We start from the raw sequence: 24,706 nt of genomic DNA, 5'->3' as shown, positions 1-24,706 counted from the left end.
GAATTTGCTCAAGATCACCCAGCTTTTAGAACTGGAACATAGGCTGCCACACTCCACAGCCTTCACTTTTAATGGTTGTACTATGATACCTCTCATAGGAAGGGAGAGGCATCCCTCAGGAAGAAAGCAGAGAAGAAGCCATAGTCTCCATTAGGAGCAGCCCTCGCAGTGAGGCTGAGGCAGGTGCAATGCTCCACGAGGCCCTGACAATCCATGATCACGTGAGAAATTATTCCTGGGAAGACGGCAGTACAAGCAAGAATCACCAAAGATTTGAGGAACGGCACTGCAGCTAACAAATTCAAGAAAAACAGTAACTCAAAAACAAATAGCAATCCAAAGAACTTCACACCTGAGCAAATATGAAAAAATTAAATGTGTAAAGTTCTTTAAAATTAGTATACTTAATGATCTTATAAGGAAAAGAAGAGGGAAGTAAATTCATAAACCAACATCAGGCATGTGTTAATATGAAACAGAAATAGGCGGGCATGAAGTAACAACAATTCTCTTGAAAAAATACCAAAACACAGACTTTGGAAATGAAAACATAATCAGTGCTGACATTTTTAAACAAAACTTAATAGGTTGACTAGCTGACTATACATAAATAAGTGTAATAGTAATTTAGTAAACTGGGTGATTATGTAGGGGAAATCTCCTGTGATACAGCACAGAGACAACCAAACAAAGTAACGTGGATAGGTAAAAATATACCACAATACTGTGGTATATCTTTTCCTATTGCTCTATTTTTACCTAGCCACATTACTACATTACCTTGAGAGGTGTGAGTCATAAAGTATTATGTCTCCAAAAATAAGAATTGGGAATATATGACTCAAAAATACATAGAATAGTGTCAGGAAGATGGCAGAATCTGTGCTTAGAGCAGCAAATGCCTTCTTGTGAACTTCAATCCTTCAGTAAAGATCAACTGAGTAAATAGATGCTTACAATTTTTGTGGAAATCATGTGGAGAATTGAGTTTTCAATTTAGGTTGACTTGGGGAAGCATGGATAAAATCTGAATGTTTGAGAGGACCAGGAGCCTGGGAGTCCATGAGCTAAAATTCTTCTTTGTCTGCCATGTTTCACCCCGACTCGTCACAGCAGGTGCAGATAACCAGGGACGACTGTGGGACACATGAGAAACTGGGAGCTGGATGCTCCAGAAGACTAAAGATGGAAGACTGTAGGCTTAGGAATCAAAACTTCCTAGTCTGAAATCCAGCTCTAACAGGTCCCAGCTGTGTGATCTTGGGGTCACTATTAACCTCCCTGTTTCCTGAGTTTCCCCAAGTGTACAACGGAGAGAATAATCATACCATCTTCATAAGTTTGTGATGGGAATTAAATTAACCAATATATGCAAATTACTTAATACTATCTGACCGTGTCCCCCAAAAGTTATATATTCAGTATTACCTTTATCATTATAGATAGTAGTTAAATATTATTGTTATTAGGTAGTGCTTTGGTTATAGCAACAATTTTAAAAAACAGATCCTCTGCCCTCAAGCACTTATGATGCAGTGTGACAACCTTGGCCAGTGGCTGGCGGAGGTGGAGTACCACAATAACGGGCTGAGGTCATGTGCCCAGCCCTAGAAACATGGAGTCATTACTGGCACCAGGGGCATGGTACAGGCATGATGTCTGGGGGAATCAATATGACCCCAATAAGGGTCTACGCAAATGCTCATGGAAAAGCTGTTCCAAATCTTGTCTCCTGCTGGGATGGGAGAGAAGACATGCTCCCAAATGGAAATCAACAGGAGCAGGTGAGATGGGCTGAGAGGGTGAGGAGGCATCATGTAGAAATACATCCGTGTAGAGCAGGCTGCACTCACCTGTGAGTCCTGGCAGCAAAGGAAGTGGGAGGGGTTGTCCAGATGGGCTGGGAGACAGGGATGGACATGGCCTGCCCTGTCAGACTGTGTCTCATGGAGAGAACCCAGACTCTGCTCTGCAGGAAAGGAGGGCATCTGCTCACCTGCTGTGTTGTCTGAGGAGTGAGGGAGCTGTAGGGAGAAAGGACCATGAGACTGAGACCATCCTCCATTGTGAAAGAGGAAGTGGACACAGTTGCCACCTCTGGGAAGTTGTCAATGTCTGTGCTTGGGGTTCCCAGGCCTGGGGAGCATTAGCTAGTACTGGAGAGAGGTCAACTGCTCCAGAAGCTGCTCTCTGTTTCAGAGGCACTCATCTCATGCCAGAGGTCCCATGACCCTTCCTCATTGACAGCCCAGACCAAGAGGGCTCTGCAGCTAAGGACTGAGCTTGCAGCTTCAGAGACCATAATTCCAGGTGTGGCACATTTGAGGGCTTGTGGCTGTAGTAACCTTCTGGGATGAAACCAAATCCCCTGGACAACCCCTGCAAAAGTCCCTTAAGCCAACACCAAGGAACAAGCTGAGCAAATCAAAAACGACAATTCTTCTTAGATTTGTCAGAAAAAATGAGGTCACAGGGCAAAGCACTGTCCCCAGAACTGGGGAGTTGGGCAGGGTGATATAGAGAATCATAACTTCCTAAAGCCAAAGCCTCTGTGGGAACCAGTACCGGGGAGGAAAAGCTGCACTGCAATTGAAGAATTTCTTGAGGCTCAGTGTGGGCCAGTGTTAGACTCCGGGAGGACCCAATAACGGAGGTCTCCCACACTTTTGTGAGTTTTACCTCTGGGAACTTGATTAGCTCCTCAGAGTGAATATGGGAGAAATACTCACTTGTGCTCCCAGGACATGGAGAGGAAAAGCAATCATTTAAAAATATACCAGAGTGTCCTGTTGTTCTTTCGCTTGTTCCCTATAGTAAGTATACAAGACAAAGGCAACACTGTTCCGATTACTGTTGATACATTTTTACAAAGAAATAAAACAACTTGACACTCAATGTTTCTAATGCTTTGAATTACAGTGTACTAAATATTTGTTTGACCTTCCTGCTACATTTCTAACTGGCAATATGACAGTTTCTAATATTTTGACAAAAATTATGAGGATCACAGAACAACCATTATTTTTCCCATTGAATGTAGAGTTGTTTTCCAGGACTTCATGGCTTCCAGTTATCTTTACAATCCTGCACTGCCATGCAAAGTAAGAACACGCAGAATAAGCACACGTGGTAATATAATACAGTGCTAAGTAGAAAAACTGATCAGGATAAGAGGAACTGAAATTCTAGGATAAGAGAGGAAAATGACTATTTTTCCTGACTGTGGTTTACAAAATATGTCTTTAATAAAGTGAAATTTGAACAGAAACTTACTTAAAGGAAAGAAGAGAGTGAGCCATGTAGCTGTTTTGGGGAAGAAGCAGAGGAATGATACGATTTGACTTTTCCAAAAAAAATCATTGTGACTGAAAATTGCAATCCAGTAGAGACGACAGCAACAGTTTGGAAGAGATGATACTGATTGGGACCAGGAAGGAGTGATGGAGGTGAGAAGCACACAGGTTATAAACACAACTCAGTGGTGTACTGGAGCAGGCTTGGGCTGGTTCAAGAGAGCCAATTGTCAAACTTTCAGGAATTTTGTAATCCGGTTGCTAAACTGTTGGAAGCTTGAAATTGGCCATATTGGGAGTATTTACACTACCAAAATTGGCAAGCGTTATAAATCAGCCTTCTTTATCCTTTTGAAGAGTCAACTGTTATACATTTGTCATCTCATCGGTGGACATAAGCATTTTGAAGCAGAATTGAATATTGCATGTAAATGAAAACGAAATCGAGGAGGACTCCAAAGCTTTTGGACTGTCACAGCATTCCTGCCATAAGCAACAGGGTTAGGAAAGTTGCAGATTGTCAGAAACAACTTGTGTTTCCATCCCAGAGAGAGGAGGGAGAACTGCTTTCTTTGTAGGTGGGAGGAGTAGGACTGTCTTAGTCCATGTGTGTTGCTGTAAAGAAATACCTGAGGCTGGGTAATTTATAAAGGAAAGATACATTTGGCTTGTGGTTCTGCAGACTGTACAAGAGCATGGTGTCAGCATCTGCTTCTGATGAGGCCCTTGGACTGCTTCTACTCATGGTGGGAGACAAAGAGGGACGGGCATCACATGGTGAGAGAGGAAGGAAGAGAGAGAGAGAAGAGGGAGATGCTAGGCTCTTTGTAACAATCAAATCTTGTGAACACTAATCGGGCAAGAATTCAATTATTATTGCAGACAGCACCAAGTCATTCATGATGTATCTGCCCCCATGGCCCAAACACCTCCCTTCAGGCCCTACCTCTAACATAGGGGATCAAATTTCAACATGGGATTTAGAGGAAACAAATATTCAAACTATCTTGGATGCTTAAACAAAGAGGACAGAGAATTGTCTTTTTCCTTAAAACTGGGATGGGGGTTCATTGGTATTCAGGGGACAGAGAGAACCTCAACAAGGCTGGGGAGATGGAATAGGCGGGAATCTAGAAGACAGAGTAACTACTGAAAGGCTGGAGAGAGTCTGGTTTATGGCCTGTCTCAAAGTGATGGATGCGAGGAATCCTGGTGTGTTCAGATTTGGTGTGTTTCTCACATTCTAGGGGGATGCTGTGAGTCAATGCCCAGAGCCCCATTCTTTGGCCCCTTCTCAGTACCATGTGTGAAGACTCCACTCTAGGGCATCAAGGTGGTAGAAACTGAGGGTTCCACATGGCAGGGGAGGAAGGATGGAGCTGTGGGAAACACGTCCACGTTTAATCATCTGCTCATCCTTCAAGAAATGTTTCCGGAGAGCCTGTTATGTTCCTGGTGCTGGTCTCCTCCTGAGATGTCTGTGGTGGTTGGACAGGCAGCTCTGAGATAGGATTGTGCCAGCTCAGTCCTCCTCCTAAGTCCTGGCACCCCTTCCCGCATCCTTTCCACTCAGGCACTCAGAGAATAGAGCGGGAACAGCTTTCAGAGTTGCCTATCTGGGGCTTCTCAACATTACAGTGGGGATTCCTTAGAATGGAGTTCAGCATCAAATAATCTAGAGACGGCCTGTAAGGGACCACCCACAGAGCTGCCCCTCACTTAGCACCCTCTTCTCACCTCCCGCATAGGCCCCTAAGGCACCGTGGACACCTTTGAACAGCCTTGCTGTAACCCACTTCCTGCAGCACCCACACACTTCCTGGGGCTGGGAGCCTCTCAGAGGGTTTCCTGAGACTCCTGAGGGTGTGGAGGGAGCTCGGTTACCTTCTGTAAACTCCACTGAACCTGATGCTGCATGGCATGTGAGCTGGGCTCTCCGGCTGGCCTTGCCCTTGTGGGGCAACCCTTGGCCAGCCATTCTGTCCCCACACTTATAGTCAGTCCTCTGCTTCAGTGGATGTTAGATGGCAGAGACATCAACCACCAGCCGCACCCTGGGGTCAGAAGGAGAGCTACAAGGAGTGGGGTAGTAGGAGCTGATGTGAGTCCTAGAAATCACGAGACAGGAGGAGCCATGAGAGGGGCCACCTGGGACGGACCTCCAGTTACCCCATTCAAGGCTACCTGGACCCAACAAGGCTCCAAAACTTTTGAATCTGAGTCCTGCCCTGGATGCCCTGGATCCAACCCAAGGCAGAAGCTGGGGAAAGAGGCTCCTTCTTCCCAGTCATCCCATCTCCCGGTGCCAGGCTCTCCTACTGGAAGGAGAGGGCGGAGAGAGCTAGGACTCAGGTATTCATACAATGCAAGGAAGCTGTGGACTTGTTTCTGAAAGGAGTGATGCCTCCTCAAGAAGAGCCTCAGGCACGTCCTTCAGGAGGGATTCCAGAAGAAGGCATTGTGCTCCTAGGAGATGACAGTTCTAGGCAGGTTGTGGCCCCTGAAGGCCTTCCAGTGGGACAAGACACGAAGGTGGAAGACAGCACTATTGATGATCCTGACCCTGTGTTTGCTCAGGCTAATGTATGTGGGATGTCTTGGTTTTTAATAAAGAAAGTTTAAAAAAGAAAAACAAAAGACAAAGTTCTAAACTAGCAAAAGCCTCATAGAATAAGGATGTAAAGAAAAAAATATTTTTGTACAACTATAAAATGTGTTTGTTTTAAGCTGAGTGTTGTTACTAACAAGTAAAAAAGTTAAAAAATTAAAAACTTTATAACAAAAAAATGTTACAGCAAGCTAAGGTTAATATATTATTGAACAAGGCAAAATATTTAAAAAATCAATTTAGCATAGCCTAGACCAGGCATTGTGTCACGTGTGTGTAGTCCCAGCTACTCAGGAGGCTGAGACAGGAGGATTGCTTGAGCCCAGAAGTTCTGGACTGAGTGTGTACACTAAGTTCAGAATCAATGTGCTGACTTCCTACAAGAGAAGGGAGCACCAGGTTGCCTATGGAGGAGTGAACCAGCCCAGGTCAAAAACGGAGCAGGTGAAAACTGTCATACTGATCAGCGGTGGAGTCACACCTGTGAGTGGTGCCTGGGCAGCACAGTGAGACCCCAGCTCTTTAAGAAAATAAAAAATAAAAAATATATATACTTTCAGTGTGGCCAAGGTGTATGGTGTTTATAAAGTCTACACAGGGTAATTTCCTAGGACTTCACATTCATCCACCACTAACTCACTGACTTACCCAGAGCAACCAGTTCTGCAAGCTCCATTTATGAGAAGTGCCCAAAACATGTGCACCATTCTTAAAAATCTTTTTAAAAATTATAAAAAAGTTTTTTATACCATACATTTACTGCACTTTTTAATGTTTAGAAATATTTATTTACTTACTCTTTTTTTTTTGACACAGAGACTTGCTCTGTTGCCCAGACTGGAGTGCAGTGGTGTGATCGCGGCTCACCACACCCTTTAACTCCTGAGCTCAAGTGATCCTCCCACTTCAGTCTTCCAAGTAACTGAAATTACAGGTGTGCATCACCACACCTAGTTAATTTTAATCTTTTTTTTGTAGAGACAGGGTATCATCATGTTGCCCAGGCTGATCTCGAACTCTTGGGCTCAAGTGATCCATTTGCCTCAGCCTCTCAAAGTGCTGGGATTACAGGTGTGAGCCAAAATATCTGGCTAGAAATGTTTAGATACACAAATACTACTGTGTTCCATTGCGTAAGTATTCAGTACAGTAAAATGCTGTACTGGTTTGTGGCCTAGGAGCAAGGAGCCATACCATATGGCCGAGGTGTATAGTAGGCTATCCTTTCTAGGTTGGTGTAAGTACACTCTGTGATGGTCACACTAAAAGCAAATTAGCTTGTTGAAAGCTGTTGTGAGACCTTGGTTCTTGTCTTCTGAGTTTGAAGGAATTTAAACAAGAGACAAACAGCAAAGGAGATGCAGCATAGAGTAATTTATTGCAAAAGGAAAATAATATTTTGAAAGTTAGGTGCAGAATAGACAGTACTTCCTGAGAGAGAGAGAGGATTCAAGACGGGCTGTTCATAAGGATAAGACAGCAAAGACTGGCACTAGCGAGGCTCCCTTTGTGGGAGTCTTCAATGATTATTCATAAGGAGGTGGAAAGAGGTGTTAGAAGTAAGCATGTTCTGGGCAGTTCTCTGGGTGCACCTGAGCAGTAGCTGTACATGCTTGTTCATACATTGCATAGCTCATTAGCATCTTAAATCTCCACCCAGGGATGTATTTTTTACTATTATAATGAGAAAAGGGTCAGTTTGAGGACAGGTAAAATCAAAATGCACAGAGGGGAAGTCCCTACTATAGATAGCTTTGTTTTAATCAGCTCAGTTAGAATGCCAGTGCTGAGTCTTACTGTATTGACTGTTCTACCACCACTGTTGCTGCATCATGAGAACATGGTCACTTCTTTGACTACCTATCCTCCCTCAAGGTAATGACACATTTCTCAGGATGTATCCCCCTCGTTATGAAATGCATGAACATGTTAAGGAAATTGAACTGATAATTTTAACACTTCTGAAAATGTTTCTTGAAGACCAGATATTTTCACAGGAATATTTCTTTCTTTCTTTCTTTTTCTTCTTTTTCTTTTTCTTTCTTTCTTTCTTTTTTTTTTTTTTTTTTTTGAGACAGAGTCTTGCTCTGTCGCCCAGGCTGGAGTGTAGTGGCATGATCTCAGCTCACTGCAATCTCTGCCTCCTGGGTTCAAGCGATTCTCCTGCCTCAGCCTCCTGAGTAGCTGAGACTACAGGCATGCGCCCACCATGCCCAGCTAATTTTTGTATTTTTAGTTTCACCATATTGTCAGGCTGGTCTCGATCTCTTGACCTCATGACCCACCCGTCTCAGCCTCTCAAGGTGCTGGAATTACAGGCGTGAGTCACCGCACCCGGCCTTTCACAGGAATATTTTACCAAAAAATTAACGAGGAATTAAAACCAGTTGTAGCACACACACACACACACACACACACACACACAAAATAGGAATGAAGGAGATTTGAGAAAATTGTAAAATATACCCAATTTAGATGATATCAGGAAATTTCTGTTAATTGTATTAGCTGTGATAACAATATTGAACTTGTAGGAAAACATCTTCAATCATCAGATCACCCAGGATGGACTCCATTTGCAACTGCAGGTGCATGCATGACTGAGTGAGCAGTGGACGTGACTATGCACCCTCCATGCATCTCTGATTATAGGGGAAATTGTTTGTCCTCCAATTCCTGTCTTCACTCTTCCAGCGGGCAGGGACATGGACAAATCAGTGACCCAGCACGGACCCAGCAGATGAGGCTAATGCCTTAGGGCATGCAGGAGGACGCTGAGCCTTTGAAAAGTCTTCTGGAGCAGAGACCCCTCCTGGTATTGTATGAGAGGGAAACAGGACATATTTTGGTCAGAGAGAGGGGAATATCGGCCAACTTCAGGTCCTTGGGACAATGCCTAGCAGAAGGGAATATTTCTCTAATTAGCACAGTTTTGCTGTCTAGGCTGATACTGGCCCTGTCTTCAGCGACTCAGATTTACCTTGATTCGTTTAGACCTAATCTCCTGGTCTAATGAGGAGACATCTTCAACAACGTCTCAACATCCCCCATTGCTCCTCAAGTTCTGAGTTTCCCTTCGGTAAAACTCCAAACTACTGGATGTTTGAAGCAGGAAAGGAGAGTATAGATGAACAGAAATTTGCACGTAGTAAATGTGCAGAGGGATGTCGTGATTATTATTGGTCAAATATCAGCATCAGGACACAGAAGAGGCTCATGCTGTGACCAGTCATGGTCCACATGGGGCCTGGTCCAGTCTTAAATGCCTTTTCTGATTTTCACACAGCAGATGCCAGAGTCTGCTGGGATGAGGTCACAGATGTGATGGAAAAGTTTAGGACAGAACAAAAATGAGGCAGAGAAAGAACAGCAGGAAGGCTGATCTGACAAGGAATGGAGACCATAAGTAACCGTCTGAGACAGAAGGCAAAACACAGGACTCCATGAACAGATGATCTCCCTGTATCCCTCTTCCTCCTTTAATATATGTTTGTGTCAAAAGATCTACCAAGTTGTGCATCAAACTCTTAGTAATGGCAACTCTTGGAGTGTGAGATTTGGGGTAGACAGCTGACTTTAAAAAGCTACTCTATATTTATACATTTTCTAGTTTATTTTGTAATAAGCATGACTATTACTGTTAACATTAAGGAAACAGACAAAATTTTAAAACCAGGAGTAACCTCACCAAGAGTGGCCTCTGAGCTCTGCTCCTTCTGTTGGGCTGAGACCTCTAAGGCAAGGCTTTTTCTGCCCACCAGCTGCCCACCATGCTCCACCTGGTAGGTGAGCACATCATCCCTGTGGGCAGATACATTCACCAGGAGCCAGCTTGTTCAGTTGTAGGTGCCATCCTTATTCTCAGTGAGGGTGGAGGCTGTTTCTATCTGGGACACGTTTCTGTTCTCCAACCAAGTCAACTGTAGGTTCTAGGGGTAGAAATTCTTCACCTGGCAGGTGAGGTTCACCTGGTTCCCTGCCTTTATGGGCTGTTGAGTAACATCCAAGAAGGGTGGAACTGAAACAGGACAGGGCAGAAGCTCTGACCCTGCGGCACAGATAGATCACAGGGAGGGCTCATAACGTAGCTCCCACCACCACCGTGAGGGCCTCACCAGGACAGTGCTAGGCAGGCAGCACGTGCTCAGACATTGAGGGTGCTCTTTGCATATGAGTGAAATTATTAAGCACAACACCCAGCACATAGTAGGTGCTCAAGGACTGGTAGCTCCTACTAGGCTAAGAATAAGTGAAATCTACAAGCACAACCCCTGGCATACAGTTGAAATGTCATAATTGCAGCAAAATCAATGAAATCACCAAGCACGTAGGGGCTTGGCTCATAGGAGGTGCTCATTAATTGTAGTTGCTCTTGGTGAAATAAATGAAACTATCTAGCACAGAGCTTGGCACCTTGTGGGTAGACATCTAGCTGCTGCCATGACAATGATAGTAAGTGACCAGTACATCTAGGTGCATGGAAGGTGAGCAGCACAGTTAGGAATTAGATTCCAGGAAATCCACGCCCTGGAATAAAAGCCAGAGGGGAGGAGCAGGCTTGGCAGCCAGATATGGGGTGAGGCTAGGAGTGAGGATTCTCTACCTCGAATGGCCTCAGACAAGTTTTCAGTCCCACAAAGAGGGCCCCCCATAAAGTGACATGGGCCACCTCACAGATGACCTGAAAGCAAAGGTCTCCAGAGGCCAGCACCACCCTGGCTGTGCTGCAGATGCTATAGGACATACTTTCTCCTGCAGGGTCCACGTTGATCTGGAAGCCCGAGAGCTCATTCCTATTTTTGAACCATTTCAGGGTGATGTTTCAGGGGGAGAAGCCGTGGGACTCGCAGGTGAAGCTCACTGTGTGCTCAGCTGTGGTCCTCACTGCAGTGCATGATACCACGGGGGCAAAGGATTTGGCTACAAAAGGAGCATCGAAAAACAGGAGACATGACTGAGATGACCATCACCAATGATGAGCATGTGACACGTTAAGAACCTTCATGGACATTAGTTTTTAATCCTTCTAATAATACAGAGAGGGCGGTGTCCTCATTTTACAAACCAGGCTGGAAAGGCTCTGAGAGGTGAGGAAGTCCAGACTTGAGTACAAAGTTCTCCTCTCTAAACAGGGTGACTTCCACCAATCTGGGCACAGGAACAAAGTTACTGATTGGTCTCCCTCTGTGTATTGACTGGTCCTAGCCTGCCTCCCCTGGAGAGTTCGCCAATCTCAGATAGTGTCGAGACCAGCTGGGATGGGGAGACCGTAACCCAGGGCACTAGAGGAATTAAAGACACACAGAAAATATAGAGGTGTGGAGTGGGAAATTGGGGTCTCACAGCCTTCAGAGCTGAGAGCCTTGAACAGAGATTTACCCACATATTTATTGACAGCAAGCCAGTGATAAGCATTGTTTCTATAGATTATGGATTAACCAAAAAGTATTCCATATGGGAAATAAAGGGGTGGGCCGAAGTAAAGGGATGGGTCTGGCTAGTTATCTGCAGCAGGAGCATGTCCTTAAGGCACAGATCACTCATACTCTTGTTTGTGGTTTTAGAATGACTTTAAGCTGTTTTCCACCCTGGGTGGGCCAGGTGTTCCTTGCCCTCATTCCGGTAAACCCACAACCTTCCAGTGTGGGCATCATGGCCATCATGAACATGTCACAGTGCTGCAGAGATTTTGTTTATGGCCAGTTTGGGGGCCAGTTTACAGCCAGATTTTGGGGGGCCTGTTCCCAACAAGAGAGGGCATTTACAGAAGCCAATACAGGGAACAATGGTGAAGTGGTGCCACTGTGAGAGCTGGAACCAGGCTGCTCAGCCCAGGAGATGGGTGGCCTGACACACCCAGCTCCTCATCTGTAAAATAGGACAGCATTTCCACTTCCCAGGATGCAGTGAGGATTAAATGGGGCACTGTTTGCTTTGGATCAAACACAGAGGATGCTTCATATAAGTGAACAAAGTTCTATCTTTAACCCAAATTTCATGAATACATAGAGATCTCTCTTAGGTATTTATTAATGTGTTCCACATAGTTCATACTTTTCACAAATATTCCAGCAGGATCTGTGAAAGAAAATGAAGTAATTAAGGCTAAAGCTTTAATGTAGAGCCAAGAGTTTGTAAGAGCATTGCACCTACACCTGCTAAAGGTCAAGCCACAGGATGTTGCCGTAGATCTGAATAACAACTGAAGTCAAGGTATGTGGGATTTTGATCTCTCTCATCCTGGAGTACTTTAAGTAACCAATGAAAACAGGTTTGCTGTTTAGAATTTTTGCCCGGCCAATGAACTCTCTCTAAAACCAACTTTTTTGAAAATCCCCTATACAAAACCTTTCCTGCACCGACTATACAAAACCTTTCCTGCACCGCCGTATGAGACTGTATTCAGCGCTTCTCTGACTCTGTGTACACAAAGTACAATTCTTTATTTCTCGAATAAATGCTATTTATTTGGGCCTTTCTGCCAATATTTTTGTTGTTGTTGTTAGCAGGCCTAATCTGTGCCAAGTGCTGCCTTTCAAAAGATGGAGCATTTTTGGAATCTGGGTCTTCAGTTGGGTCAGGTTTGGGTTGACAAATAAAATCACTGAGTACTGAGAAAGCCAAAGGTGGTTACTTTTTTCATCATTAGTTAATTACAAGAAACACAGACCCAGGCCATCTAAGCAGGCAAGAACCCATCCTGCGTCCTGAAAGCACACAGATTAGAGAATCAGAAAAATTAGGGCAGTTTCTTTCCACAGACAGGTCCTAAAGGGCATCTCCAAATTGCTAATTACTACCCTACCTCTTCTACAACAATCCCCAGGAAGCATATATCACACATATTTGCCTTTGCACATATTTACCTGCTCCCTAACATGTGTCAAACATTTTGAGGGCACAGGAAGGAGGGTGTCACTTGAACAAGAGAAGTTATCAAGATGCCACCAGCATGGGGACCCTAGCGGCATGACAGGCTGTAATCAATTTCCAGTTATGGGAGCCCAATGCCACTTGCTGCCTCTATACCTCCCTTTAATCTTTTTAATCCCCCTCCATCCGTGTGAGGGGCTCCTTGTGTGAGCCCCTTTATAGGATGAGGCTCAGAGAGGAGGCCTGGCTGGCCAAGGGCCAAAAGTGGATACAAACCCCACCCTGGTAAGAGAAGACAAATGAAAAGCACAGAGCCTGGCATGTAGTAGGTGCTTAACAAATGACCCCTGTGACTGTTTTCAGGAGGTTTGGTCATTACTGCTTCTGAATCTACACATTTATCCTTTAGGCAGAAGAACAAAGAAACCCTGCTCCCTGCAGCTCATGACAAACCCAAATGACAATAGGAGCAGAAACCGAGTGAGGATTCTCTCCCCTTTACTGAACAGTCCCCTCAGGAAACAAGTTTGGCAAATTGGCTTTCAAAACACAAACAACATCACAGATGCCTCTCTCCAGAGGAACTATTTACAGAAACTGGAAGCATTTTGGAAGGCATAGGGAACAGACTCCTCCATGACATATTGGTGTGTTGGGGGCAGGGAGGATCCTGGGGCTGAGGAGTGAGTATTTGCTGGGATTCCAGTGCTTGTTTAAACACAAACATGTTGAAATTGTTCCCAACACTGAGGCTGGGACCTGAAGCTTAAACCAGGCTTCTCCTCCTCAGCCCCTAAGGCCCGCTCCATGGGACGGGTCCTGGCCAGGCCACTGGGGCCTTCTGAGATGTCTCTGGCCCATGTTATTCTGAAGCATCCACACCCAGAAAAACTGCTCTCAATGCTCAGCAAAATGGGGGACCACTTTTGCTAGGGGGCTGTGTATTAGAATCTTCTGGAGTCATTAAGAACTTTGGATGCCCAGGCTAACGTTAGACCAATTAAACTGGCATTTTTTAAGGAGGGAGCCTTGGGCTGGATTAAATTTTTGTTTTTCAAATTTCCCAGATGATTCTAACGAGCAGCCAAGATCGAAAGCCGCCAGACCCCACCCCAAACCCCATGTATCCTTGAGGCCTGGAGGAGCACTGACCCATCTGAGGTCTCATAGCTTCAGCATCACATAGTTCACATTTATGGAACATTTACTGCACTCCAGGTGCTGCTATGAGCATTGAACAGGATTTCACTCCTCCAGTCTCTGTCGCCAGTCTGTGAGGTCAGTGTCATCATCAACAGGTGCAGACACTGAGACTCACTGTGGTAGAGCACCTTGTCCCAGGTCACAGAGCCAGGAAGTACCAGAACCCGGAAGTGGCCCAGGCAGTTGGGCTCCTGTCTGCCCCGCACTGACCACTGTTCTGCGGAAACTCAGTAATAACCTGAACACCACCACCATTCAGGATGCTGTGCACATCCTCTCCCATCTTCACAGAACTCAGAGGGAGTTTGGTGCATGATTATCACCATTGCAGATGGGGAAACTGAGGACTCAAGGGAAGGCAAGAGTGGCCCAAGATAACAAGAAATAACAGCTTGATTTAGGGGTGCCTACAATGTGCTAGGTGATTTACAGAGAGAACCTCAAATCCTATCCCCTCTCCTAAAGGAGTCGTGATGATCACCATTTTACAGATGAGGAAACTGAGGCTGAGAGAAACGAAGGCGCTGCCTCCTTGTCCTCCATGTGTCCCAGTGGGCACCTCCTATGTCCCACCAAGCACTTATGTCCATTAACAGAGCAAGTAAGTGCCCTGAATTCTTGAGTCCCAACACTGACCGCACACCCAATTGTCCCTTTGAGATCCTTTTTTTTTTTTTTTTTTTTTTTGAGACGGAGTCTCGCTCTGTGGCCCAGGCTGGAGTGCAGTGGCCGGATCTCAGCTCACTGCAAGCTCCGCCTCCCGGGTTTACGCCATTCTCCTGCCTCAGCCTCCCGAGTAGCTGGGACTACAGGTGCCTGCCACCTCGCCCGGCTAATTTTTTTGTATTTTTTAGTAGAGATGGGGTTTCACTGGGTTAACCAGGATGGTCTCGATCTCCTGACCTCGTGATCCGCCCGTCTCGGCCTCCCGAAGTGCTGGGATTACAGGCTTGAGCCACCACGCCCGGCCCCTTTGAGATTCTTGACTTCATGCAATTCTAGAGAGAAGCCTGCCTCCTGGATACCCAGGCCCAGATACCCTGTAGCCATAAAACACTGTGGGCTCCTGACAGCCCGAGGGGAGAATGGAAACTCTTGCTCACAGTGGCCCCACTCACCCGCTACGAAATACCTCATCTCCTCATCTTTAGTCCTCAGCACCAAGAAGGGGTGGGCACACGCTCTGCTGGGCTGCAGGAGGCCTGACTTTGCTCCACAGATGCTGCTCAGTGAAGGAGAAACAGCACAATACCGGGGAAGAGTCCTAAATGCTTCATGTGTGCTGAGACCTGTCCTTTAGGAACAGGCTTGACATAGAATGAGCCATCTGCAGAACCTTTCTAAAGAGAATGTAAAGCCAGCCCCTCCTACCCCTACAGGACTTATGTTTTGTTTTGTTTTGTGTTGAATGCTTTTTGCTGTAGAACAGAGCAATGCAAGAGTTTAGAATGAGGTTGGAGCATTTCTTCACACTTTAAAAAGCATAGCTGAGGGTTGCAGAGACAGGGGCTATGAGTCAGACTGGTGGGGATCAGACCTTGGCTCCCTGACCTGCTCACCTCTCAGGTGTCCTCTCTGAGCTTTAGTGCCTCATCTTTAACCCATACCCTGTTTGCCCCAAGAATACTCTTGTCTCTAATCCTAATGTAACAGAAATGTATATAATGTTACATTAGAATTAGAGACAAGTTCTGTTTAGAAATAACTCCAAGAACAGTTTTCATATTTTATTTTCACATTGAATATCAGTCAGATTTACTTCAACCTCAGAGAGCATGTTTATGTAAAATTAAATGAGCTCTGGCAGGGAGCTGCACTTTGTTTTTCTTTCTAAATGGGTTAAAAGAAGCAACAAATGGCTCCTCCTTCCTAGCACTGGTTATAAGGAGACTCTGGCACAGCTGCTGCTCCCTGCTTCCCTCCTGCCTCCCTCCTTTCTCATCCAGGGCATCAATTAGGCTGATAATAAGACAAAGAGGAGTGAGCACTTTACTAGGAGGTAGCAGATTGGGGTCACACCTGAGCCACTTACTTGACGTGATTGCCTACGGTGGGAACACATCAGCTGGGAACTTGTGTCTTTATCTGTAATAAGTGCAAAATCAGGATAAAGCTACCTTCTCCATCTGTGTTTAAGGGTTGTTAGGAGCCTTGATTGCTAATCATCTAGGAAGGAAATTAGGCAGTATTCTTACATATGAAAACACACACACCCTCTGACCTAGCAATGCCACTTCCAGTGGGCATTTGTCACCTGAGTAGGATAACACATGTACAAGGTCACCCACTGCAGGATTGTCTTAATAGCTCAATATTGGGAGCAACTTACATATTTATCAACAGAATACTGTAAAGCGAATTTGGTATTTTCATAAATTGGAGTATTCTGCAGCTGTTAAAGAGTGGAACAACTCTCTATGTCCTGACATGGAATATCAATAAGGAATGATAGGGCTTGTGTTTGGAAGAGTTTTTCCAACCACCAATGGGCTTTAGTGTCTGAATATGAGGTGCATTCTGAGCCTTTGGGAAACTGATGAAAAGGAGAAATGCCGGCTCTCTGGTCAGTGGTTCTGTTTGAGGAGCTTTTATTTAGCTCCTCGAACATAGTCCATGTTGTTTCTCTTTGTCTAGTCTGAAATAGTTGTTGCCTGGGGGAAGCAGCCTTCTCTTGGACTGTAGATTAATTCCTGGCCTGGTCCAGCTCCTCGGAACCACTGGACAGGCCCCATAGGGAGCAGGGAGGTCACAGTGCAGTGCAGAACGGACGTCTCTCCAGCTGCGACTGACATGAACTTCTCAGGCTGAATCACCTGCAACTCCTCCTTAGCTTTCACTTTCACAACAAAGCAGTCATTTATTCATCTTTACATGATCCTGTGTGTTTCCTCATGTGTATCAAAGACTTTCATTGATTGGGTGCACATCAGGAGCAGGGCTTGAGCTCTGCCCACTGCATATATTATCTTGTTTAACCTTCACAACAAGCCGGTAACATGAGACTGTATTAGAAGTGAGGACAATGAGGCACAGAGTGGTTCGATTTTATGATACAGCTTTGGGTTGAGGACCTGTAAGGAGGTCCTGAGCCCTCCTTGAAAGTGTCGTGCTTTGCTAAATATTTTTGCCTTCACTTTCTGGCCATATGGAGTGTTGCACTTTCTGAACCATTTCATTGACTGAGGCCATGTAACTGCTTTAGATCATTGAGTTGTAAGTAGAAATGATGGGTATAATATGTGGACTGGGCATTCAAATGCAAGAACCTCTATGGATCACTTTCTCCCTTCCACAGAGACCCACAAGGCACTAATGGGGTCTGCTCCATCAGCCTGGATTCCTGAGCAACAGTGACATGCAAAATCCCCAACACACAATGAAAATGCAGCTTAAAAAGAAATAACATTGTTTTAAGCCCCTGGGGATTTTTCACCCATAGCGTAAGTTTCCTAATGCTGATGTGACTAACTACCAAAACTTGGTGTCTTACAACAAAAGAAATATATCATATTGTAGTTCTGGAGTTCAGAAGCCCAAAGTTGTGTGACTGCATTACAGTCAAAAAGAAAAGAAGAAAAGTCAAGTAAGTAAAGGTGAAGAATAAAATGATAGTGACCAGGGTGAAGTGCAGGGAGGTAATGGTGAGATACAGGTCAAAAGATACATAATTGAAGATAGGTCGGATGAGGAAGTCCAGAGATTGAACATGCCATATATCAATGACTAGAGTTAATAATATTGTATTGAATTTAGTATTTTTGCTTAAAGAGTATATTTCACGGGCTCTTGACACACACCCACATGCAGGGTAACTATGTGAGATGATGGATATGTTCATTTGCTTGACTATAATAATCATTACACTATGTATATGTATATGAAAGCATCATGTGGTACACCTTACATATATACAATTTTTTTTTTTTGAGGCGGAGTCTCGCTCTGTTGCCCACGCTGGAGAGTGCAGTGGCTTGATCTCAGCTCACTGCAAGCTCCGCCTCCCGGGTTTACGCCATTCTCCTGCCTCAGATATACACAATTTTTAAAAAGGTATCAGTACAGCTATATGTTTTCTGGAGTCTCTGTTCTTTGCCTTTACTAATTCTGGAGGCTGGTAACATTTCTTTTCTCATAGTTACATCTTCCCATCACTCCAGCCTCTGGCTTGCATCCTCACATGTGCTTCTCTAACTCCTAATCTCCTGCCTCTTCCTTCTTGTAAGGACTCATGTGATACATTGGGCCCACCCTGATACTAGAGCAAGATGTTAAAACCACTGTCTTTAACATGTTCAAAGAGCTAAAGGAAACAATAGACAAACAACTAAAATAATTCAGAATTATGATACAGTAACAAAATAAGAACTCTAATAAAGAGAAATTATAAAAAGAAATCAAATAAGAACTTAATAGTTGAAAGTGTTACAACTAAAAGTTTGTTAAAGGGGTTCTCCAACAAGTGAGCAGGTGGGAAAAAATCAGGAAACTGGAAGATGAAATCATTGAAATTATTGAGAGTGAGGTATAGATATAACAAAAATGAAAGATAATAGAATCTAAGGGAATGGTGGTACATTATCAAACTGATAAAAATATACATTACTAGAGTTCTAGCAGGGAAAAGAGAAAGAGAGAAAGGGGCAGAAGATTGTTGGAAGAAATCGTGAACAAAATCTTCCCAAACTTGATAAAATACATGAATCTACAAGCTTAAGATGCCAAGGAAACCCAAATTTAACTCAACAATGGTCTTAGAAACCCACGTTAGGCCGGGTGCGGTGGCTCACGCCTGTAATCCCAGTACTTTGGGAGGCCGAGATGGGCGGATCACGAGGTCAGGAGATCGAGACCATCCTGGCTAACACGGTGAAACCTCGTCTCTACTTAAAAATACAAAAAGCTAGCCAGGCGAGGTGGCAGGTGCCTGTAGTCGCAGCTACTTGGGAGGCTGAGATAGGAGAATGGAGTAAACCCGGGAAGCGGAGCTTGCAGTGAACTGAGATCCGGCCACTGCACTCCAGCCTGGGCGACAGAGCGAGACTCCGTCTCCAAAAAAAAAAAAAAGAAAGAAAGAAAGAAACCCACGTTAAGACACATTATAATTCAACTGTCGACAATTAAAGTCAAAGAAAGAATTCTGAAAGCAGCAAAAGAGAAGCAATTTCTCTCACACGAGAGATCCTTATAAGATTATCAGCTGAGGTCTTATCAGAAGCATTGGCGGTCATAAGACAGAGGAATGATATGTTTAAAATGCTGAAAGAGGAAAACCCTATCAATCAAGAATTCTACACCTGGAAAACTGTCCTTCAAACACAAGAGAGAAACTAAGATATTCTCAGATAAATCCTCAGCCATGGATCCTTAAGTGAATAGCATGATGTCTCCAGGCCCAAACTTCCCTGATCTGTAGAAGGGGTGGCATCAGGTCATGAAAATGAGCACCCACCACCACACCCAATTGGTGTGGTGAGAGTTTATGACCGCTAAACCTTACTTACAAGAAATGCTAAAAGGAGTGCTTTGGGTGGAAATGAAAGGATGCTAGAGGGCACTCAAAGTGGTATGAAGAAACAAAGATGTCTAGTTAGGTGTATATTTAAAAAATTCATATTTTCCTGATGCCTCAACATCCCTGAAACAAGCTGTCAGCATCCTACTAAATGACCAGGTACAGCAGTGTGATAAAGCTGGTCCCTGCCACAATTCCCCTTTTTGTCCTCCTCTACTGTGAGCTAGTAAAGTAGTGACATTAAAACATACCAGTAAATCCCATCATGGTTTTTGTTTGTGCCCTCCACCCTAACTCCCAGTAAGACACTTGCCTGGGGTTCCAATCTCTCTTGCTTCCCCATTTGCTTGGTTGAGCCTGCTTCCTGGAACCTCCTTCCATATGGCTTCCTACCTGGCAAGCCATACCCCACTCTCTGGGAACTGTGAGTAGAATAAATTGTTCATCTTCATATGCCTCTCCAAATGAAAATTTCACAGCCATGTTAGAGTGTTCTTTATAGACCCAATCAGCAGGACTTACTCTACCATTTTCAACACTAATGGCAATGAGAATGGGATCATTCTAAACTAGGGTGGAAAGTTCCTAAGAGATAACTTTTGAATGCTCATGGATTGCTAATTTGCTACTCTGATGGGCTCTACCACTTGGAAGAGCTATTACCCTGATGGCTTTCTTGTACTTTGCTTTCTTCAGCTTTATGTTGCCTTTTGGGAATGCTACCAAGACTCTCCATCCTAAAGTGGGGATCATGTCTCAATATCAATAATGGCATCCACCTTTCTTCAGGAGCGCAGAGATGACATTACATTGATAACAACATTTTTAAAGCAGATTCATTTGACACACTTATTAATGTCATATAATCCAACATCTTTAAGTTTCTGTTAAATGCTAGTGGCAACATATTCTTTTATACATCGTCAAAAACAATACTCTTGTTAGTGCCTTCAAATGAATAGACAAACAAACAAAAATACCTACTCTATATAAATTTCATCAACTTCTTTCATGTCTGTTGGAGTCTCTTCACCACTCATGATAGCCATCAATTTCTCCAGGGCTTTTGATGCAAAAATAATGCCCCTCTTGGCCTCATGCTATACTCTATTAAAACAATGAATGTCTGGTTACCTACTGGGATCTCCTGGTCTGGAGTATAGATCTATGAGGCATACTTTCCTGTTGCAGTCATTAACCGTAAATTGTCCCACATCCAGGCTTTGCTCGTCTGATATGAAGCCCATTGGAACCTAAACTTCCACTAGAACACAAAATTAAATCACTGCCAGGTGCAGCTGCACACCATTCTGTTGACAGTTGGCATTATTGCTACTAGGTTTGTTACTGCAACAATACTCAACCAAATACTAGCAAACTGAATTGAATAGCATAGTAGAAGGATGATACACCATGAGCAGATAGTAGTTATTCCTGAAATCCAAGGATATTTCAGTAAACAAATGACAACACTGTAATATGCCATATTCATGGAATAAAGGGAAAAACACATGATTATCTCATTTGATGCAGAAAAGCATTTGACAGATGTGGCTATCTTCCTATGACAAAAATAATCAATAGGCTGGGCGCGGTGGCTCAAGCCTGTAATCCCAGCACTTTGGGAGGCCGAGACGGGTGGATCGCGAGGTCAGGAGATCAAGACCAACCTAGCTAACACGGCGAAACCCCGTCTCTACTAAAAAATACAAAAAACTAGCCGGGCGAGTTGGCGGGCGCCTGTAGTCCCAGCTACTTGGGAGGCTGAGGCAGGAGAATGGCGGGAACCCGGGAGGCAGAGCTTGCAGTGAGCTGAGATCCGGCCACTGCACTCCAGCCTGGGCGACAGAGCGAGACTCCATCTCAAAAAAAAAAAAAAAAAAAAAATCAATAAAAGGAATGTATGAAAACATTCAAAATTATAAAAATTATATACTCATACTTTCTTGTTTTTTGCACTATTTTACTATTCACTGTCTGATTTACTATTTTATTTACCTATTTATCATGGGTATTGGTTACTGTCATTCTCCAGCAGATATAATGAACAAAAGGAAAACTACTATTTCTATTTTATTCACCAGTGCACCCCACATTTCTATGTCAGGTCCTGGAACACAGTAGATATCCAATAAATATGTGTATAATGTGTGAATTGCTCTATGGGATACTCTCTTAGGAGACTGAAATCTTTTATTTTAAACGGATTGTTTCCGTTGAATTTGGAGAAAATAAATTTCCCATGTAGATGAGTTGGTGAAGAAAAAATCAGTTTGCAATCACACAGAAAGCAGAAGAGCCCAGGAGAAGAAAACTACACATCCTCTTCCTCATACCACACCCCTGCACACACTCACACTAGCAGCAGCTGCAGAAATTTCATGGAATAGAATTAGGGCCAGAAGTGTTTGGGAAGAGTAATGGTGAAACCTGTGATCTCTAGATGAAGAGTGCCTGAGCTCAAATCATAGCTCTGCCAGTTACCAATGAGTGACCTTGGAATGCTTTGTGCTTCTCTTTCCTTATCTATGTGTATGTGTGGTGGGAGGCAGGGGGTGACAAGAATCTCTACCTTGGATATAATGATCATCGAAGGTAAGAGCTGTAAGACGTTTCCAACAGTGTCTGCCACATGGAGGGTGTTCAAAAATTATAAAGTTGGCCAGGCATGGTGGCTCAAGCCTGTAATCCCAGTACTTTGGAAGTCTGAGGTGGGCAGATACCTGAGGTCAGGAGTTTCAGACCAGCCTGGCCAACAGGGCAAAACCCCATCTCTACTAAAAATAAAAATTAAAAAAATAGCTGAGGGTGGTGGCATATCTCTGTGGTCCCAGCTATTCAGGAGGTGGAAACATGGGAATTGTTTGAACTCAGGAGGCAGTGGTTGCATTGAGCTGAAATTGCAACACTGCACTCCAGCCTGGGAGACAGAGTGAGACCTTGACTCAGAAAAAAAAAAAAAAAAGGAAAGTAAAATTTTTACTCAGTAGATTTCCTGAAGCTTGGAAGCTTCAGGAAACTATAGATATAGTTACTATATAGACATAGATGCTATAGGCAGAAGTTTCTGTAACTTTATCCACTTCTTTCTTCCTCACCCCTACCCTTCATGAAAGTGGGAACACTAATACAGCAATGCACAGAAGTTCTATTTTGATGGACTGTGCATTTTACCAAGACAGAAGTTTGCTTATCTGTTGCTTACCTTAACAGATTGGGGGACTTTGAGGGGTAAGATCAGAGAAGTAAAAAAGAAGAGAGAGTGTGGGCAACAGGGAAAACCAAACATCTCTTTAATATGCATTTCATATAGACTAAAAAAAGGTTAGAAGGGAATAATAGGAAAAGTATTTTAAAAATCCTGTGTGTGTTTTGCATAGTCAAGTGAGATTTATCCTAGGAATGCAAGGATGGTTCGACATTCAGCAATCTCTCAATGTGATACACTACATCAACAGAATGAGGGACAAAAACCATATGACCATCTCAACACAGGGTCCAAAAACGCATATGACAAAATTCAACATTTTTAAATGATAAAAACTGTCAATGAATTACATATAGGATGATTGTTCCTCAACGTAATGAATGCCATATGGGACAAATCCATAAAAATGAACTCACACATTTACAGTTAATTGACCTTTGATAAAAGTTTCAAGGATACACAATAGGGAAAAGTCAATCTCTTCAAAAATGTTATTGAGTAAACTGGATATCCATGTATAGAGAAATAAAATTGGACCTTCATCTCATATCACATATAAAAATCAACTCAGAATGGATTAAAGACTTAAATGTAAGATCTGAAACCGCAAAGTACTAGAAGAAAAGTTCTGTAGCACTGGTCTAGACAATCAATTTCTAGATATGAGCCCCAAAGCACACACAACAAAAGCAAAAATAGACAAATTGAATTACAACAAACTAAAAAGCTTCTACATGTGTGTTTCTCATGGATATAGAAATGAATGCGTGATTACATACATAGCCAAGAAAACAATCAACAGAGTGAAGAGACAACAGACAGAATGGGAAAAATATATTTGCAAATTATACATTTGATAAGGAGTCAATATACAAAACATATAAAGAACTCAAACTCAATTATAAGACAACAACTCAATTAATATATGGGCTAAAGATCTGAATAGACATTTCTCAAAAGAAGACATTAAAATGGCCAGTAGGCATATAAAAAAATCCAATCTTACTTTTCATCAGAGAAATGCAAATTAAATCCACAGTGAGGTATCATCTCACACCTGTTACAATGGTTATTACCAAAATGAGGAAATTTAACTAGCATTGGAGAGGATGTGGAGAAAAGAGTACCCATGCCCACTGTTGATGAGAATGTAAATTAGTACAGCCATTATTGAAAACAGTATGGACTTTCCTCCAAAAATTAAAAATAGAACTATCATTAGATCCAGAATCTCCCTTCTGGGTGTATATCCAAAGGAAATAACATCAGCATGTCACAGCAATATCTGCACCCATGTCCATTGCAGCATTATTTACAGTAGCAAAGATGGAATCAACCTAAGTGTCTGTCAACAGATGAAAGGAGAAAGAGAATATGGTATATATACACAATGAAATTCTGATCAGCATTATAAAAGAAGGAAATTCTGTCATTTCCAACCTGAAGAACATTATGCTAAGTGAAATAAGCCAGGCACAGAAAGACAAATACCACATGATCTCACTCATACACAGAATCTAAAAAAGTTGAACTCATACAAGTAGAGAGTAGAGCCTATAATCACAGCACTTTGAGAGGTTGAGGCAGGTGGATCACCTGAGGTCAGGAGTTTGAGACCAGCCTGGCCAACATGGTGAAACCGCATCACTACTAAAAATACAAAAACTTAGCTGGGCATGGTGGCAGGCACCTGTAATCCCAGCTACTCAGGAGGCTGAAGCAGGAGAATCTCTTGAACCCGGGAGGTGGAGGTTGCAGTGAGCTGAGATCTCACCATTACACTCCAGCCTGGGCAATAAGGGTGAAACTCTGTCTCAAAAAAAAAAAAAAAAAAAAAAAAAAGAAGTAGAGAGTAGAGTGGTGGTTACCAGGGGCAGGCGAGTGGGTGTAGTTGGGAGATACTGGTCAAAGGATACAACATTTTAGCTTAGATAGGAGAAATAAGTTTAAGAGATGTATTGTACAATATGGTTTCTAGAGTGAATAACATGAATTGCATTGTTGAAAAT

General features: G+C 43.4%; 1 protein-coding gene and 1 pseudogene across 1 annotated transcript in view; both read right to left on the bottom strand.

Annotated features, from left to right (window-relative positions):
• LOC111548097 (signal-regulatory protein gamma) overlaps positions 1 to 24,706 on the bottom strand; it is a 113,757-nt gene that overhangs the window by 86,829 nt on the left and 2,222 nt on the right. Inside the window, exon 2 of the mRNA XM_023220337.2 lies at positions 1,854 to 2,024. The gene's annotated coding sequence lies outside the window, so the exon portion shown is untranslated. The remainder of the gene's footprint in view (positions 1 to 1,853; positions 2,025 to 24,706) is intronic.
• Positions 5,304 to 24,706, bottom strand: part of LOC111548241 — a 59,019-nt pseudogene continuing 39,616 nt past the window's right edge.

This window comes from Piliocolobus tephrosceles, chromosome 20, assembly GCF_002776525.5.
Source record: "Piliocolobus tephrosceles isolate RC106 chromosome 20, ASM277652v3, whole genome shotgun sequence".
NCBI lineage: Eukaryota > Metazoa > Chordata > Mammalia > Primates > Cercopithecidae > Piliocolobus > Piliocolobus tephrosceles.
The sequence above is the reverse complement of the archived record's forward strand: the minus strand, read 5'-3'. Positions and strand labels throughout refer to the sequence as shown.